Here is a 17,828-nt window from a genome sequence, read left to right as displayed (position 1 = left end):
GAGGTGTGTAGCTAAGATTTTTAATCAGAAGTTTCAAGTAATCAATTTGAAAATCTTAATCAGAAGTTTCAAGTAATCAATTTGAAGGAAAATGGAGACAATAATGATGGATAAATTCATCATAGTTCACAAATTAAAAGTTAAAACCAGTAATTAAGACACTTTTTTTTTAAATTTATAAAAGAGTTTATCTAATTGTTTTTTGAGAAGTTAGATCATTAATTATGATGGAAATAAAAGATCACAACAGCGTTGGTTGAGGATAAATTACCTAAACCCAAATTAAAGTGATGAAGGCTATCTTAGTTTATTTTATGCGTGTGCTATTCAGGTGCAGCGTGTTGCACTGTGTTAAGGTCTTCTAGAATTCTAAATAGTTCTTTTCCAGCAAAGGCTGTTGAAGGATAAGTTAAGTCGTGCATAGGAGTAGAGAAGGAAAATGCCTTTTGGAGACTGCGAATAGAGAGAAAGAAGGAAACAATTCAATAAACCTGCAGATTTAATTTAGACAAGAAATGGTATACATGTTTGGCAGGAGTTTTGTGGGAGGTAAAAATATAAAATATAGATAATTAGGCTGCGTGACAGAGCATAATTGGCATAAGCTGAGTTTTTGTGCAAACAGAGGAACAGATTTAGGATTGTTTTATTTTGTTTTAAATGCAAATGTAAGAATGTCTAAGCTCATTGCACACGTTCCAGATACGAACTGAAGGGTCAGCAAAACAATTGAACAGGAAGGAAAAAGAAGAGGCTTCCATATGAATTTGGACAAAGTATATTCATCATAAATCAAAATAAGAAATAAATGGATAGAGGCTAAAGAAGAAAGACGACTATGGACTTAAAATGATTTGGTCAAAATTTTATAAAGCACACAATCAAATAAAGAGATCTCATAAACATATACAACAAATAAATGGATAAAACAAACCTTAATATGAAAATAGAACTAGATTATAAATAAGAGACTTGGTTATAGGATAGGGAAAACTAATTCTGCATTGGTTCAAATAGAAATCTGATCGTGGATTTTAAAAAAATCAGTAATGTAATTCAAAGTTAAAAACATTTAACATAGGCAAGGATGTAAAGAGTCTAGAATAAAATTTATTAAAAGGCCTATTCACCGTGGATAACCGTAAAAAGACAATGAATAAGTTATAGAGTGAAAAGAACCCACCACCATATAAATCGAATAGTGAGAAGACCTCAGGTTGAATCAGAACAAACTGATTTCAGCATCAACCAAACTAGGAAACATTTCAATGGAGAGGTTAAAGAAAGATATTGGTTGCTAATTGAGAAAACCGCAGTTCTCCACAATTGAAAACCAAAATAAAATCTCGGTGGAGAGCAATTCTAGTGAACTGGATTAAGATCTGAACCAGATCCTACTGACAATAAATCAAAATAGAAGAGAATGATTAAAATATCCTAGATTCTAATTATGGATTAACACAAACCCATTTGTGTTTAGCGAGAGAGAGGTGGCGAAGCGAGAAAGCATAGCTCAAGAAGAGGCTTGATTAGGAGCAATAAATTAAAAATACAAAATAATGACATGGCTCGGACCTGTAACATTAAATGACTCTAAAATTATTGAAAACCCTATAACATCAAACTTTGTAAATCATGACTCATGCTGGCAGAAGAGGTTGTTCCCACCCTTTTGCGAACCAAGACAAATGGGTAAAGATTGAAAGAGGTGAAGCACTAGAGCTCACTCTACACTCTATTCTTTCTATAATGTCGATACATTGATTGTCTCTTGAAGATATTTCCAAGATGATCAACATACTTGTACAGCCTTTAATGCAAAGAAAGAGTTCCAGAATAGCAAAGTGAAATGAAAGAATTTTTATTTAGAAATGAAAGAATTTTTATTTTCTTTTTATATTGCATATAAGGGAATAAACTGTTTACAATAGATATGAACAAAATAGACAGAGATATGTATACATGACCGCAGATCCGGTAAAGAACTACCTACATCCTAATGTAGAACAAGGACACAACTCCAGACGACTGCTTTGGACTAATACAAAAATGCGCAGAGTTATATATAAACTGTTCTGAACTGCTATTTTTTGCTTGATAATCAGCTTCAGCTTTATCCAATATAATAAAAAAGAAAAATAAAGTAAAGGTTGCAAATAATAGTGATGAACTCCTCCATACGGGCGATGTACGATGAGTTGGCGAGAGAATGTATGTGAGCTTCTTTAATACACATTCTATTGTACTTAAGCGAACAAAGGGTTTGGGAACCAAGTGGTTGATAGGTATGTAAGAGTTGTGGCACTGTCTATGGGGCCTTTTAAACAGTATCCTGCAGTCCCTACTTCCTTCCTAATTTCTATGCATCCTTTCTTATAAGGTGGCTGCACTATTACGTCTGATACGCGACTGCCGTTTTTTATGCCCGCACCCCTCTCAATCTCGCTAGAAATGCCCTCAGGGGCCCCGCTATTTGGCCACCATTTTGGCACCCCCTCCCCCTCCAAGGCCCCGCTATTTCGTCACCATTTTGGCACCCCCCTCCCCTTCCCCTTCCCCTTCCCCTCTCCTTCCAAACGTCTCGCAGGGAAGGGGAGGAAGGAGGACCGTCAAAATGGGGGGCTGTCAAAATGGTGGCGAAACAGCCAAGGGTGCCTTTAAAACCCCTTTAAAAAATATATATGTATTTTTGAGAAATTTTATTTAATATTTTATATATTTATCTAATAAATTTTTAATTATATTTTCAGTAAATTTTTAATAAATCTTTTATATAATTGTTTAATATATATTTTTTAATTGTACTTAATTTTTTATTTTTTATTTTTTTTTATATTATATTTTTTTATTTTTTAAATATATTTTATTTATATTTTACTTGATAAATTTAAAAAATATTTTCAATAAATCTTTATTATATTCTTAATATATTATTTTTTAATATATTTTCTTTATTTTATATATTTTTTTAATATATTTTATATTTATTTATTTCTTAACATCTAATTAATTATGTTTATGGATGGATGCATTCAATTCATCCCTTTTACCAAAATATGTCATTTAAAAAATTATTGGTTATACAGAGAAATCTTAAAAAGAGCATTAAGGTGCATATGTTAGCTCAAAACTTACATCATAAATAAGAGAGGACCTTCCAATTGATGTGATCATAGATGGCACACTCGCCGAAAACTCGATGAGTGACAAAAACTCACCGAGTTTTTGGACCTGGCGAGTAGTAATGACTTCTACTCGCCAGGAAAACTCGCCGAGTTTTTGGCGACTTTTTGTCACAAACTCGGCGAGTTTTAAAGGAAAACTCGCCTAGGTTAGCATAACAACAGAAAACGGCAAAAAATACATGCATTTTTTGTTTTTCTATATGGTTTTGGGCTGAGAAGGGGGAAACTCACTTGGAAGGGCCACCCTGAGAGCCCACTATGCCCTCAAGTAATCGCCGAGTCAGGATTCATATATGGAACATAACATTTAAGTATATACTTTAAGTTATATTCCATATATACTCTCGGATGTTTGGGAGTGGTTTCGGACCTCCAGGAGTTATAATGCAAAATCTAGTTTTTGGAGTATTCTTCAATTTTCCAGACTTTGTCAAATTTCAGGATCCTTCGGCGATGCCCCTTGACCCCAACTTGGGGGCGCTACCCCCAAACCCCCGTCGAAAAATATAGGGGAAACTGCATTGATGGAAGTAGGGAAAATTTAACCTCCGAGTTTGATTAGGCTCCATATAACAACATAATTAGCATTGAAGAAATCCTGGTATTATACATTTTAGATTTGAAAGTTTGAAACTATGAGTATGAATGATGAAATTTCAAATATGATGAAAGTTTGAAAGTAGTTTTAGCTAGAGCTGGGAAGAGGAAGTTGTATTTACTTTTGGTTTTACAAAAACTATTTACTATTTTGCTTCCAGCCATCAGCATTTCTCATGAGGATGCGATTTTGTAGACACTTTGCATTTAAATATATCTAGAATCAACTTGTTTCTTTTGTGTTATCATTTATTGACTCATTGGATGCATCTTCTCATTAAATTTTGCAAAAAAAATGCATTTTTTATTAAAATTAAGCGTGTTTTTATGTTGCTGAGTTTTTCACCGAGTTTTTCTCGAGTTTTTGCCGAGTTTTTTTCTCAGGGGCTTGGCGAGTCGAGCCGAGCCGCGAGTAGTTCAACTATGGATGTGATAATAGTTGTTGATTTAACACCCATACTTGTTGATTTAACATGTAGCTTTAATACCCATAATTGAATGAAATGTATGCCAATCATGTGATGCCACATCAATTGCACAAGTATGGAGGCCCCTTATGAACAACTATTGGTCTCACCTTTTTTTTGGGCTATTTTGGACACCTTGGCAAAAAGCATGCTGATGTGGCATCATGTTTGATCATGTTATAAGTAGGGGACTTGCTAAGTAAGGTACTGTAATTAGTGTTAGAAGTAAGATTATAATTAGGATTAAAATTAGTATTAAGCTTATGAAAAGTTTATGTGGAGTCTTCAACAACATTCATCAAGCATTCATCAAGTATTTGTCAAGCATTCATCTTCAATTAGGAGCCTAGAAGATATTGAAGAATAATAGATCACCGATTGACGATTGGCTTGAACCCCTCCCTTAGGGGTTGGGTATGATTTCACGTTGTTTTCATGTCTTTGCGTGAGCTTCATTACATCAATTTACATATTTACATTCATGTTTTAGATCACTTTGCATCATTGATTTAGATAATTTACTTTGTCAATTACAAGCATTTAGGGTTTACTCTTTAGGGTTGCTCTAGTTGTTTGCATTCATTTTAGGGTCTTCCACACACAAGATTCCTGCACACATTATTTTACTATACAATCCGCTATTTGTTGAGGTGAAAATCACCAAAACAGGGGTTTGACTAAGAATGTATGCTCAAATCCTTGTGAGTGTTATTCATATAATATATTGCAAGTCATATAAGAGGAAACTCTTATATATTCAAGAAAAGAGAAACTACCTTCCATAATTCTCCCATGCTTTATTAGCAAGTTAGGCTCCTTCTAAATTTATTAGTTGTTGCAAGTATTCTCAATATAGTGATAAAAAAAGTTGAAATTATTATTTGAGGAAGTGATAGCGAACCTCTTCATCTATCAAGCTTTGTTTTTGCCAAGTTTGATCATTATATCAATTTGACTTTGAATTTGCACAACCTCCACCTTATGCGAGTTGTTCAATCGAACCATGATGCTTACTACCAATTTTCACTTGAGATGGCATGGAATTTGATGGTATTCATGTCCTAAGGTCTTACATTTGACAAAGTGTTAATAGATATCAAAGACATTTAATGACAAGTTCTCATGTTCATTGCAATTGTATAAGGCTAATCCTACAATATTATGTCACTTATCATTATCATATAATTTTAAAATGATTATTATTTAAGTCCTAAAGGTAACTTTAATTGAAGGAAATTAGATCAAACCCACTTGTATAGAAACTCCTGAGGATTAAATCAAACCCTGAATGGAGTCTCCCCACACCTACCAAAATGCTAACACAAACCAAATTTGCTTAATCTTTTTGAAACAAAAAAACATATATTCAAGTTAACATTAAAAAAACATATATTCAAGTTTGAAACCTTATACATAACAAAAATACTTTTTTGATACAAAGAAAAGGACACATTTTTTTCACTAAAGCAAACAACCTCAAACATATTAAAGAATAGAGAAAACACAAAATACTCAAAATCCTACAGCGATGAATGCATTTAAAAAAGGATATAAAAAGAAGACCTCTTACACTTACTGTACACACAAAACTATATGTTTTAAATCAAATTGAACTCTAAAAGAGAGGTTAAAAAAGGACAACAATTTTTTTAACTTACCTTTAACACCAAAATGGTATATTCCCAAGCCAAATCAATAAATATATCAATTCATAGAGGTGCAAAGGTTGCAGAAGTTGATCTTGAATTCAAACGCCATAATGAAAAAGAACCTGTAAAGAATCATTTAGAATTTCAGTCAATAGATTTGCAAACGTCATCACATCAAAAGAACATTCCACCAGGCCTGGAATTTGACAGGGAAAATGGCCGTTTTTTCAATTTTGAACCGTAAACCGTAAAAAAATTTAATAGATAATATATATATTAGTTTAGAATGTTTATTATAAAAATACAAATTTATTTAGAATATTTTGAAATGGAAGGATTTAGAATATGGAAGGATGTAGTTGTTTCTAATTTTATAATATTTTAATAAGATTTTTTAGAATAGTTCTATTTTTTCATATGAATTTAGAAACTTGTCATAATTGAAATGATAGAATATAATTGATTAAATATTTTAATATGAATTTTTACAATATATTCTATTTTTTTATATATGAATTTAGAAATTTAGTCAATTTTTATAGAAACTTGTCATAACATATATAATTTTAAAATTTATATGTTTATTATTACTAAATTAGTAAGTATTAGTTGATTATCATTTAATGTTAATATATAATATAATATATATATTAGCGTATTAATTTAGAAACTTATTTAGTAAATTCAAGAATTTTGCATATATTACTAATTTATCATTATTTTCTCATTAAGATAATGATTTTCATTTCTTCCTAAGAAAGATGTGCATTGACTTTCATTGCTTCAATCTTCTACTTTTATATTTTTTGACAGTTAATATTTTTCTTAAAACGTCAAATGAAAGGCATTGAAATGACTAAACCATCATCAAAAATTCATATGACAGGTAGGGGTGACCGTCAAATTCCACCGTCTTTCCTGTTCAGTTATTTTATTTTTTCGATCATAAAAATCTAAAACAAATTATTTTTATTTTTTTGCACCAGAAACCGAATTGTTCACAATAAAATTAAATTATCCACATAGTAGCTTTTAGCTTATATCGTCTCCAAAACAAAATAGACCATTGCATTTCTCTACGGCCATATCACACAAACATTCTGAATGGAACAACTTTAATCCTTGTATTTCCTGCTAAAACTGAACATTTGCTATACAACTCGATGCATCAGATCGCATCTGCTATAGAAGTAGAACCCCATGAATCAAATCACATTTGCATATTTTGATGTTGTCCTAGAGCAGGATAGCTTAAAATTGAAAGCCAAAAATTTACTACCCAAGGCAAAGGCATACGACACTTGAATGAAGAGCAAATAAGGCAAGGCTTACTATTTTGTAACTACATGATAACAATTAGTTTAGATTATAATGTTTTCTTGTTTAGATTTGTAATATTAGAGTATATTTTTTACTATTATTATAGTTTTAAAAATTATGACAATAACCTCAAATAAAGAAACTAAGAAAACCGTTGTTAGAAAATTTTCAATAGAAAGATTAATTTAATTTTTAAAATATACTTAGACATGTTATGGAATAATAACTTCAAAGTTTTTGTTATTATTAATAAATAAAATTTGTCATAAAATCTTCATATGAGTTGGTTTGAGATGTTTCTACAATGTTTTGGGGGCACATGTCTCGTATCTCGTATCTCCTATCCTCTTAAGGAAGAATTAGAAGTTTAGGTGTAAAGTAATTTTGATTTTCTAGAATGAAGGGTGTTTTATCTCCCCTTCAACATTATATACTGTAATCTTATTATAAATATATTATAGGCCTTGGCCTTTTGTCAAAAAAAAATTTATTTAATTCAATCTACTTCTAATTGAATTTTTTTTCATGCCCATTTTACAAAGCAAGTGCTAATGATAAAACAGTATCCACCACTTAGACTTAACAAAATCATATATAGTATCTAATCAAAATTTTGATTAGATACTATAATTCTTAGTTATTATAATTTTGAATTATTGTTATTTTAAAATTATATTATTTTAATTATATTTATGAAATATTAACAATAAATCTTATTGCAATAAAATAATATAAACAATTACAATATAAATATTAAGTATATTTATCTTAAAATATTTTTCTAATTTAATTAAAAAATTGTATAATTATAATAATAAAATTAATCTCAAAATTAATTGTTAATTATTAGTTTAGGATTGTTATTTTAATTATATTTCTGTAATATTAATTATAATTAATTTTAATAAAATAATATTATTAATTGTAAATTTGAAAATAGACATTTTTAATGATTAATGTAAACAATTTAAATGAGTGATTGAACGTTATTAAATTATTTTGAACTTTATTAAATTATTAAATTATTTTGAATATATAAAAATAATTATAAAGAATATATACAATAATTAATTTTATTTTCAATAGAAATTTTTGTATTTATTTTTTCATTTAATTTCATTTAAATTGAGTGACTCAAATCTCTATTATTCACTTTATTTGAAATGTTGAAAATAAAATAAATAAAACTATATAAAAAAAACTTCTTTAAATATAAACCTAAAAACTATCATTCCTAAGGTTTCTATAATACCAAATTTTCTAAATCAATCATAAATAATTTCTACAATATATTAAATTAAAAAACATAAATCTGAATTTCATGAAAATTAAGTTTATTTTGAAAAAAATAATAATAATTACTTTTATTGATAGAAAATAATTGATTAAATAGACTTGACAAAAAATATTAATAAAAAAAAATTCACATAAAATATGAAAAAAAGAATATTAAAAAAAATAAAAATAAAAAAAAACGGCCGTGGTACACCTACCAAACAACACTAAATTATTTGGATATTGAACCAAATTTGATCTCTAAAAAATAAGGGGAAAAAAATTAAAGGCAAAAGATTATTGTAAGTTTCCCTAATTTACCTTTTACACCAAAATGGTATATTCCTGGTGAATAAATAAATCAGTGCATAGAGGTGCAGCAGTTGTAGAAGTTGATCTTGATAAGGAACCTGTAAAGAACCATCGAGAATTTCAGTATAAAAGACTTCTAAACTTCATCAGATCCAAAGAACATTCCATCAACTTTGCTTTCCAGTTATTTCTGAATAGCTTTAGTCATTGTATTTCCTGCTAAAATCGAACATTCATAACTAAAATCTGCTATAGAAGTAGAACCACATGAATCAGATCACATTTGCATATTTATTTTGATCTTGTCCTTGTAACATGATATCTTAAATTGAAAGTCAAAAATTTCCAGTCATACAAGACAATACGACCTCTATACAGATTTTTCCCTAGGCAAAGATACGACACTTGAATGAAGAGCAAATAAGGCAAGACTCACTATGAATGCACGCATGATCTAATGCTTTGAAAATTCCTTTTACAATACCAGCATTTGCACTCCAACAAGGTATAATGATTGTGCTGTAGATATAGTTTAGGTAATTTATGAAGAGGGTTGATGAAATTGTAAAAAATAAAGTTATTTTGTAAGGAATAATTGATTATAATATAAGTAAATAGCATTTGTAATATATTTTGTAAAAAAAAATAATTCTTCTCTTTATATATAAACACAATAAATCCATCACAATAAAATATTAAACTACATTAAAATGAGAATGTATTAAAAGATTAACTTCCAACATTTATAATACAAACAATTCCCACCACAATACATGGGTAAAAGAGTCATACCTATTAAAGTGGATTTACTGAAAAATAAGTAAAACAAAGAAACCCACACAAAAAAATAAAGAATTTGGCACTAAAAGAATAACTATATCATTTGCAGTCATGGGAAGTGCAAGGAATAAGCAGATAGGTGTATATGAGAAGACATTAAATAAATTTAACATTACAATAGATATGTGTAAATTAATCTTGTATGCTGTTGGATAAGGATGTACTTTGTATACCTGTATTGTCTAGGCATAATGTGTTTAACTTTCAGATTTTTGGTATTGTATTCTTTATTTAATCAACAAGGGGAGAACTTTAATTGATGTAGAGAGGTGTGTAGCTAAGATTTTTAATCAGAAGTTTCAAGAAATTAATTTGAAGGGAAATGGAGAAAGTAACAATAGTGGTGGATAAATTCACCATAGTTTACAAATTAAAAGTTAAAACCAGTAATTAAGACATTTTTTTAAAAAATTTATAAAAGAGTTTACCAAATTTTTTTTTTGAGAAGTTAGATCATTAATTATAATGGAAATAAAAGATCACAACACCGTTGGTTGAGGATAAATTACCTAAACCCAAATTGAAGTACTTAAGGCATAGATATCTTATTTTATTTTTTATGCTTGTACTATTCAGGTGCAGCGTGTTGCACTGTGTTAAGGTCTTCTAGAATTCTAATTAGTTCTTTTCCAGCAAAGGCTGCTGAAGGATAAGTTAAGTCGTGCATAGGAGTAGAGAAGGAAAATACCTTTTGGAGACTGCGAATAGAGAGAAAGGAGGAAACAATTCAATAAACCTGCAGATTTAATTTAGACAAGAAATGGTATACATGTTGGGCTGGGCAGGAGTTTTGTAGGAGGTAAAAAGAGGAAAAATAGATAATTGGGCTGCGTGACAGAGCATAATTGGCATAAGCTGGGTTTCTGTGCAAACAGAAGAACAAATGTGTAGCAGATTTAGTATTGTTTTATTTTGTTTTACATGCAAATGTAAGAATATCTAAGCTCATTGCACACGTTCCAGATACGAACTGAAGGGTCAGCAAAACAATTGAACAGGAAGGAAAAAGAAGAGACTTCCGTATGAATTTGGACAAAGTATATTCATCATAAATCAAAATAAATAAGAAATAAATGGTGTTAAAGAAGAAAAACGACAATGGACTTAAAATGATTTGGTCAAAATTTTATAAAGCACACAATCAAATAAAGAGGAGATCTCATAAACATATACAACAAATAAATGGATATAAAAAAAAATAAACCTTAATATGAAAATAGAAAAACCCATAACAAAAAATAAACCTTAATATAAAAATAGAAAAACCCATTGAACGCAAGCCAACTAGATTATAAATAAGAGACTTGCCAACTAGATTATAAATAAGAGACTTGGTTACAGGATAGGGAAAACTAATTCTGCATTGGTTCAAATAGAAATATGATTGTGGATTTTTAAAAAATCAGTAATGTAATTCAAAGTTAAAAACATTAACATAGGCAAGGATGTGAAGAGTCTAGATTAAAATTTAATAAAAGGCCTATTCACCGTGGATAACCGTAAATAGAGTGAAAAGAACCCACCACTATATAAATCGAATAGTGAGAAGACCTCAGGTTGAATCAGAACAAACTGATTTCAGCATCAACCAAACTAGGAAACATTTCAATGGAGAGGTTAAAGAAAGATATTGGTTGCTAATTGAGAAAACCGCAATTCTCCACAATTGAAAACCAAAAAAAAATCTCGGTGGAGAGCAATTCTAGTGAACTGGATTAAGATCTGAACCAGATCCTACTGACAATAAATCAAAATAGAAGAGAATGATTAAAATATGGTAGATTCTAATTATGGATTAACACAAACCCATTTGTGTTTAGTGAGAGAGAGGTGGCGAAGCCAGAAAGCATAGCTCAAGAAGAGGCTTGATTAGGAGCAATAAATTAAAAATACAAAAGAATGAAATGGCTCGGACGTGTAACATTAAATGACTCTAAAATTATTGAAAACCCTATAACATTAAACTTTGTAAGTCATGATTCATGCTGGCAGAAGAGGTTGTTCCCACCCTTTTGCGAACCAAGACAAACGAGTAGAAGATTGAAGGAGATGAAGCACTAGAGCTCACTCTACACTGTATTCGTTTCTATAATGTCAATACCAGAGTGGTTATCAACGGAGGAAGGGTATACATTGATTGTCTCTTGAAGATATTTCCAAGATATTCAACATACTTGTACAGCCTTTAATGCAGAGAAAGAGCTCCAGAATAACAAAGATGAAATGAAAGAATTTTTCGTGCAACAAGGGTATTTATATATAAAAACGAGGTTTTTTATTCATCTAAATAAATTAAAAATTTATTTTTTATCCATTTATAAAAAAATATATTAATCAAATTAATAGAATATTTTTATTCTAATAAATTTTAAATTAAAATAAACTAGATACAAAATCAATTAAAAAAGAAAAAAATTCATAAACAAATTATAAAAAACATTTTCTAATATAATACTTATAATCTATTTATATTGCTAATTTTATTATTATTAATTATCGAGGACTATAATAAAAGTAGTCTTATATTTGCCTATAATTTATATATATTACAAATATATAAAAATATAAAATTTCTTTCTTTTTATCATTATTATTTTACCTACAGATCAATTTATGAAATGAATCAAGAATATCTTATTGAAAAATAACTACTTTCAACTAAAAAATTATACACACAGCAAGCTGTTTTATAAATGTTATTGTAGCCTGCTGATTAAAAACACATTGTTGTTGTAGTCTGCGGATTAAAAACAGTTTGAAGTATTTTGTTGAAGTTGGGAGGACTACTGTAAGTGTATTAAATTATAATAAATTTCCTAATTTAATCCTTTGTCTGTAATTGCTGTTCTATAAGTTACATATATTGCAGTCCTTGATGCTTGGCTTTGTATTTTTTAGTTTCTTTTCAACAGTTCCTGAGGGAGATGGATGGCGCCAAATAGAGGACTGAACAAACAGTTTTAACTCCTATCTTATGAAATTCTTATGAAGAAATATGCAATCTACTTCTTTACTAATCTATGCATTCTTGTTAACTATCGATTATCCTATGCATGAATTTCCTGCCCGACATTGCATGTTCGGTGCATGTAAATGAACTAACTGCAGATGCATGGTAGAAGTGACGGTGGCAGACTGAAGTTTGCGATAGGGAGAAATTACATGCATTCCAACAGTTCCTTTATGAACTGCTATTTTATCCTTGATACTCAGCTTCAGCTTTATCCAATATAATAAAAAAGAAAAGTAAAGATTATCATCTTGGGAAAAGGCTGCAAATAATAGTGATCAACTCCTCCATACGGGCGATGTACGATAAGTTGGCGATAGAATGTATGTGAGCTTCTTTAATACACATTCCATTGTACTTAAGCGAACAAAGGGTTTGGGAACCAAGTGGTTGATAGGTATGTAAGAGTTGTGGCACTGTCTATGGGGCCTTTTAAACAGTATCCAGTAGTCCCTACTTCCTTCCTAATTTCTATGCATGCTTTCTTATAAGGTGACTGCACTATAACGTCCGATACGCGACTGCCGTTTTTTATGCCTGCACCCTCTCAATCTCGCTAGAAATGCCCTCAGGGGCCCCGCTATTTCGCCACCATTTTGGCACCCCCCTCCCCTTCCCCTCCAAACGTCTAGCGAAATAGCGCAGGGTGCCTTTAAAACCCCTTTAAAAAATATATATATATTTTTGAGAAATTTTATTTAATATTTCATATATTTATCTAATAAATTTTTAATAAATCTTTTATATAATTGTTTAATATATATTTTTTAATTGTACTTAATTTTTTATTTAATATATTTTTTTTATATTATATATTTTTATTTTTTAAATATATTTAATTTATATTTTACTTGATAAATTTAAAAAATATTTTCAATAAATCTTTAATATATTCTTAATATATTATTTTTTAATATATTTTCTTTATTTAATATATTTATTTAATATATTTTAATTATATTATATTTATTTATTTCTTAATATCTAATTAATTACGTTTATGTATGGATGCATTCAATTCATCCCTTTTACCAAAATATGTCATTTAAAAAATTATTGGTTATTCACAGAAACCTTAGAAAGAGTATTAAGGTGCATATGCTAGCTCAAAACTTACATCATGAATAAGAGAGGACCTTCCAATTGATGTGATAATAGTTGTTGATTTAATACCCATACTTGTTGATTTAATGTGTAGCTTTAATACCCATATGATGCCACATCAACTGCACAAGTATTGAGGCCCCTCATGAACGACTATTGGTCTCACCTTTTTTTGGGCTATTTTGGACACCTTGGCAAAAAGGCATGCTGATGTGGCATCATGTTTGATGATGTGGCCCTGAAACCTTAGTTATAAATAGGGGACTTGCTAAGTAAGGTATTGTAAAAAATTAGGAGTAATTTGAAATTTTTATGTAAGATTATGAGTAGCACGAAGTTAGAGTGCTCAGCAACTAGGTTATAATTAGTGTTAGAAGTAAGATTATAATTAGGATTAAAATTAGTATTAGGCTTATGATTAGGTTAGAATTAGGTTAATGGTTAGAATAAGGGTTAGGGTTATAATATAATTAGGGTAAGAATTAAAATAGGTGTTAGGGTTATTCTTATGATTAGGGTTAAGGATAGGGTTAAGGATAGGGCTAAGGATAGAATTATAGTTAAAGTTAAGCTTACAATTAATGTGAGGGTTAGTTTTTGTTTTAGAATTAAGTTGAGGTTATTTTTTGGGTTAGAATTAGGCTTATTCTTAGGGTTTGAATTGGAATGAGGGATAGAGTTAGAAAATTATAATCAAAATTAGGATTAAAGTCATAATTAGAATTAGAAATTGGATAAGACTTAAGCTTAGAATTAAAGCTATAGTTATAATTAGGATCAGATAAAAATAAAATTGAGTTTAGGATGAGGACTAGAATTAGGGTTATAGTTCTAATTACATTTAGGGCTAGAATTAAGGCTTTATTTTATTATTATATTTAGGGTTAGAATTGATGTTAGGGTCAGAGTTGAGGTTAAGGTTATAATTAATGTTAAAATTATGGTTATGGTTATTGCTTGGGTTATAATTAGAAATTGTTGGAATTAGGGTCACAATTGGGATTAGAATTAAAGAATTATAATTAGAAATTGTTATAATTGAGATCAAAAGCTTTAATTCTAATCCTAATTGTGACCCTAATTCTAACAATTTCTAATTATAACCCAAGCAATAACCATAACCATATTTTTAAATGACATATTTTGGTAAAACGAATGAATTGAATGCATCCATGCATAAGCATAACTAATTAGATATTAAAAAATAAATAAATATAATATAATTAAAATAAATTAAATTTAAAATATATTCAAAAATTCAAAAATATAATATAAATAAAATATATTAAATAATAAAAATAAAATACAGTTAAAAAATATATATTAAAAAAACTATATAAAAATTTATTAAATTAAATTTCTCAAAAATATTAAAAAAATAAAAGGGATTTTAGAAAGGCCCCACGCTCCACCATTTTGGCAGGCCCTCCCTCCCCCTTCCCCTACGAGACTGCTATAAAAATCGCAATCTAGCAAGGGAAGAGGGGCCCGCCAAAATTGGTGGCGAAACTTGCTCCACTAGAGGGCATATCTGGCGAGAGAGAGAGAGGGAGGGTGCAAGCGTAAAAAACGGTAGCCGCGTATTTCCAGGCAGGCGTACTGGTGCAGTCACCGCATACGGAAGAGTGCATAGAAATTATGAAGGAGGTAGGGACTATGGGGTGCTGTTTAAAAGGTCCCATAGCTAGTGCCAAGAGTTGTGAGAAAGCATACCCTCCAAACTTTGATGAATGAATGTGCCACCTGCGGATGGTCCTCTCAAACAAGTCTTGAGCTGCATACTACAAGTAAAAGTATAGAGCACTATACCCTAAACCCTATATCTAACCTAAATTATCAGTAAAAATATTATATTTTATTTTAAATATAATTTATTTCACATAAATGACTTTTCGTACTATTTTATGATCTATGGCTAACCGTTTTCTTGTTGCTGTTGCAAATAGTAAATTTTTTAATTAAAAAAATGAAAATGGACAACTAGACGTCTTAGAAACCCTAAAAAACTTTTAAACCTATCCGTAAATCTTGTTATAATGGCTACTGCGTTATTCTAGCCGCACAACCCAAATAAATTTTAAAATGTCAATATAGATGCCAAGATAGAGTATAGTAAACACTAAACATCGTTACTAACTCTATGAAGGGACAAAGTAAGTTTTGTGAAAATGGAACAAAAAGTAGAATGAACACGCCGAATATGGCTATCGAAAGGGAAAAAAATAAACGAGTCGAGTGTTTTTTTTCTGAATGTGTCTGAAAGTCATTTTTTCCCCAAATGAATCTGGAAATTTTTTTGCTGGCGTGAGAATGTGGAATAGGAATCCGATGGGGAGTTGCCCACAAAATATGGCCTATCGACTATCAAGGCAAGAACCAAGCATGAGTGAATGGGCGAGTTTGAACAGATTTTGTTTTAAATAACTTATTTATTATTTTATTTTTTTTTGTCTTACGCAGCATTTCTAGTAAACATCAAGATCATGGCTGCTGCAAGAGGAGCAAGAATAGCAGCAAAATAAGCAAACACAGCAGCAAAATAGATATCAAAAGGCACATCAGTGAGAGCAATAACGACCGAAAACTTTACTAATTTGCATTGAGAATCCCGCCAAGAACAGGAAGTTAAAAGAAACTGAAAAACAAAAAATTGCTGCTTCCAGAATAGGTGACTTTTAAGAGAAAATGAATACCTAAGAGTTTGAAAGCTTCTTTTATAAGCTCAAATTCATTTATTCAACTTCGGTAACAGACATTCCAAAACCTTCTACGCAGATGGACACAATGAACTGTAGAAAACACAGTCAAGGAATGACCAAAAATAAATAGAACCATCAAGTCACCCTGAAAATTTTTATTCAAAATAACCCATATAAGATACCTTCAATAGAAAGAATCTACAAAAGCATAGCTTACAAGTGATCTACCAAAGCGAAAGTTAAAAACTCAAAGCCCACCAACCTTGTGGACATGAGCATGAAAAACCATTTGTATTATGCCTAAGAAGAAAACTGACCTTTTAAAACACCAGAAAACAGTTTCAAACTCCTGCTGCTTGCTTCCGAGAATAAATTTTAGCAGCAATTGGCCGATGGCTGCAAAATGCGAAAATGCTAATAAAGACAGGAATTAGCACGAATAACTCTTGCATTCAACATGGACTTTACAGTGAGTAAATGAGAAACGCACAAAAAAAATCATGTTACTGTTGTGGGGACCGGAACTTACCTAAACCAAAGTCATACACTCAATGCCCACCAAAATCTATCCCACCAAGTTGTCGCTTCCAGGCAGGAATTATAAGCTCAAATTCATTTATTCAACTTCGGTAACAGACACCTCACGCTTTTCAAAATAACCCATATAAGATGCCTTCAATAGAAAGAATCTACAAAAGCATAGCTTACAAGTGATCTACCAAAGCGAAAGTTAAAAACTCAAAGCCCACCAACCTTGTGGACATGAGCATGAAAAACCATTTATATTATGCCTAAGAAGAAAACTGACCTTTTAAAACACCAGAAAACAGTTTCAAACTCCTGCTGCTTGCTTCCGAGAAGAACTTTTAGCAGCAATTGGCCTATGGCTGCAAAATGCGAAAATGCTAATAAAGACAGGAACTGGCACGAATAACTCTTGCATTCAACATGGACTTTACAGTGGAGTAAATGAGAAATGCACAAAAAAATTCATGTTACTGTTGTGGGGACCGGAACTTACCTAAGCCAAAGTCATACACTCAATGCCCACCAAAATCTATCTCACCAACTTCCCGACATGAACAACTTTAGACTCCCTGGTTGTCGCTTCCACTCAGGAATTTTAGCAGGAATTAACCGATACATGCAAAATGCGAAAATGGTAAGGAAGATAAGAATTAGCGCGAACAACACTCATATCGAGAATATGACAAGAATTGAATTAATGTCAGTTTTGTGAGGACCGTAACTCACTAACTCCCAGTACATAAGGAAGGTAAGGCGGGCATTGGCTATGCAGCCCTTTAAAAGGCACTGCATAGCCTATGCTCCTCCCTATTAAACTTTTGCAGGTAAGTACAGTCCGTGCA

General features: G+C 30.5%; 1 protein-coding gene across 7 annotated transcripts in view; it reads right to left on the bottom strand.

Annotated features, from left to right (window-relative positions):
* LOC131073782 (uncharacterized) overlaps window positions 1–17,619 on the bottom strand; it is a 69,742-nt gene extending 52,123 nt beyond the window's left edge. For 2 of the 7 annotated variants that reach the window (XM_059217063.1, XM_059217067.1), the window contains exons 1-6: window positions 17,480–17,604; window positions 17,267–17,345; window positions 16,988–17,104; window positions 16,776–16,854; window positions 8,815–8,903; window positions 5,908–6,020 (exon numbers count right to left, since the gene is read on the bottom strand). The gene's annotated coding sequence lies outside the window, so the exon portion shown is untranslated. Of the gene's footprint in view, window positions 1–5,907; window positions 6,021–8,814; window positions 8,904–16,775; window positions 16,873–16,987; window positions 17,105–17,266; window positions 17,346–17,479 lie in introns of all 7 variants that reach the window. The other 5 variants (XM_059217064.1, XM_059217065.1, XM_059217068.1 and 2 more) reach the window with 5 other exon arrangements.
* Between the last annotated feature and the right edge of the window lie 209 nt (window positions 17,620–17,828).

Source organism: Cryptomeria japonica, chromosome 1 (assembly GCF_030272615.1).
Source record: "Cryptomeria japonica chromosome 1, Sugi_1.0, whole genome shotgun sequence".
Taxonomy (NCBI): Eukaryota; Viridiplantae; Streptophyta; class Pinopsida; order Cupressales; family Cupressaceae; genus Cryptomeria; species Cryptomeria japonica.
Note: the sequence above shows the minus strand (reverse complement) of the source record. Positions and strands in the feature narration are given on the sequence as shown.